Source organism: Ursus maritimus, unplaced genomic scaffold, assembly GCF_017311325.1.
Source record: "Ursus maritimus isolate PB19 unplaced genomic scaffold, ASM1731132v1 scaffold_1, whole genome shotgun sequence".
Classification (NCBI taxonomy): domain Eukaryota; kingdom Metazoa; phylum Chordata; class Mammalia; order Carnivora; family Ursidae; genus Ursus; species Ursus maritimus.
This window is the reverse complement of record NW_024423343.1, coordinates 72,260,065-72,262,200: the sequence shown is the minus strand read 5'-3', so window position 1 is coordinate 72,262,200 and position 2,136 is coordinate 72,260,065. Positions and strand designations below refer to the sequence as shown.

The window sequence follows — 2,136 nt, the reverse complement described above, 5'->3', positions numbered from 1 at the left end:
CTCCTAATGGCTGTCTACTGACATGGTTTGTTTTTTTGTTTTTTTGTTTTTTTGGACATTCTGTATTATTGTATTAGATCAGCATGTGGCTTGTTCTAGTCAAAAACAAAATCTGATTATGAGCCATTATTTGTTTAAATTACTGTAAGCAAACACAGCAACTTATTTATTTTTAATCCAAGAGTTGATTATGAAGTTTGTGGGTTACTCACAATTATTTTGAAACTTCTATTCGGTTTTTTTGGCCTGCTGACCATTTCATTTATGAGAGGTACTTTGCTGCAACTGAAGTGAGTAGAAATTCTAGGCCCTCACTGTGCTACCTGTTGGGGTCTGCGGTACAGGTCGGCTGGAGGTGACAGCGATCCAGCTCCCCAGACACCCAATCTCTCCCGTTAGGGTGCCTGAGGCTTCTACCACCGAGGCTTCGCTTGTCTGGGGTGGTGTCAGTTTGAACTGCACCCGGAAGGGTCAAACACACATCATCCCACTAGAATGTAAGTTAGCTCATTGTATTATCTAGCACCCAAACAACTGGAGAGAAACAATTTCCAAGGCAACAGGACTCAGGATATATTTCTTCATTTGGGGCTGGGAGCGCGATTAGCGGTTAGGGAGCATTCAGAGGACATTAAAGGAGGTGCTCAGTGATTTACTTTACTAACTTAACATGTCCATCAGTCAGATGGATCCAAAGTGTACATATCAAACAGAAAGAAAAATCTGTCCAGAGCAGATTCCCTGCCCCAACTTTATCATCATTTATATATAATTAAGCTACAGAGAGGGTGGCGGTGTCATTTTTTTTTCCAGTTTGGTCCCTATGGAAAAGAAGAGCCCGTTGCAAAATCATTTACACCTGCAAAAGGTGGCTGTAGTAACTCCTGCATAACCCAGTTGATGGGGAGTTAGCGTGAACAGGTCGTTTACCTGGGATGTGAGTTTATTGCGGGGCGGGGGTTGGGGGGAACAGGTAAAGGACCTACAGGTCCCAGCACTCCACTTCAGGAGCAGGTCTCGGCGAGCACCAGGGCGACGCTCCCCGCGCGGAGCGGCGGGCGTGTTGGCCCTGGGTTGCGACTGCGAGTCCGGGTGGAGCCGGCTGCCCCGCGGCTGCGCCCTCTCGGCCCCCGCGCCTGCGCGGTAAAGCCGCGGCGGGGCCCAGCCCTGGGGCGCTCAGCGCGCGAGCGTCCCACCACCCCGGCGGGGCAGGGCGCCCCATGCCTCCCGCTGGGAGCTCGCGGCGCAGGCGGGAGTGCTCGGAAGCTCGTCTCGCCTGCGTCCCAGACGCTAGCTGCGTCAGGTCTCCAAGCACCAAGGAAGCAGCTTCAGACGAGGGTGGGAAGGGTAGAAACGTGCTGCAGAGGCACTCACCAAAGTAAACTTCAGAAACCTTAGTAATTTGAGCAGCGCGAAAAGGACTGAATGAATGCCTTTAGCAGAAAAGGGTTTCTCGGCTGGGGGATGTAGCTCAGTGGTAGAGCGCGCGCTTCGCATGTGTGAGGTCCCGGGTTCAATCCCCGGCATCTCCAAACAGCCGACGTTGCTTTTCTTTTTCTATTCTAGAGCACTATACCTACCTTTTGCTTACATATCATAGGGTGCTCAATAACAGTTTAAAAGTGAGGCCAAAACAACAAAACTCAGAGAAACGGCCTTTCCAGTGGTTGTAAGTAAAAGTGAAACCGGAAATTACCCTCCGTACATCAGTCTTCATTTGCATAAAATCAACTTTTGGATATCGTTACTGAACTTGCTTTGGGAACCTAACCTACAGGGGTGAAAAATAAAGTAAGAAAAGCCTAATTGCATTGGCCGGGAATCGAACCCGGGCCTCCCGCGTGGCAGGCGAGAATTCTACCACTGAACCACCAATGCTCATGGGAGTGTTTTCCTTCTATATTTTAATAGAAGAGATATCTCCATGTCTGTGTTAATTCTCTTTGTAATTACATGTTTCTGTATTCAATATTAAAGAAAGCAGTGATATTTGTAATCAAATAATTATAATAAAATATTGGGAAAACATTAACATTTACCAAAAATCCTATTATATTAACTTCTGTTGAACTTCATGAAGTGATTCTTCTGAAGCTGACCTTGGTGAGGCAGGCAAATGAAAATTTTGTTATGCAT

The 2,136-nt window shown here is 47.3% G+C and overlaps 2 non-coding genes across 2 annotated transcripts; one reads left to right on the top strand and one right to left on the bottom strand.

The window, feature by feature from the left end:
• The first annotated feature begins 1,460 nt into the window (after positions 1-1,460).
• Positions 1,461-1,532, top strand: TRNAA-CGC. Its single transcript has one exon. It is a non-coding gene; the product is annotated as a tRNA-Ala (tRNA).
• Positions 1,533-1,807: 275 nt separating this feature from the next.
• On the bottom strand, positions 1,808-1,878 carry TRNAG-GCC. Its single transcript has one exon. It is a non-coding gene; the product is annotated as a tRNA-Gly (tRNA).
• Between the last annotated feature and the right edge of the window lie 258 nt (positions 1,879-2,136).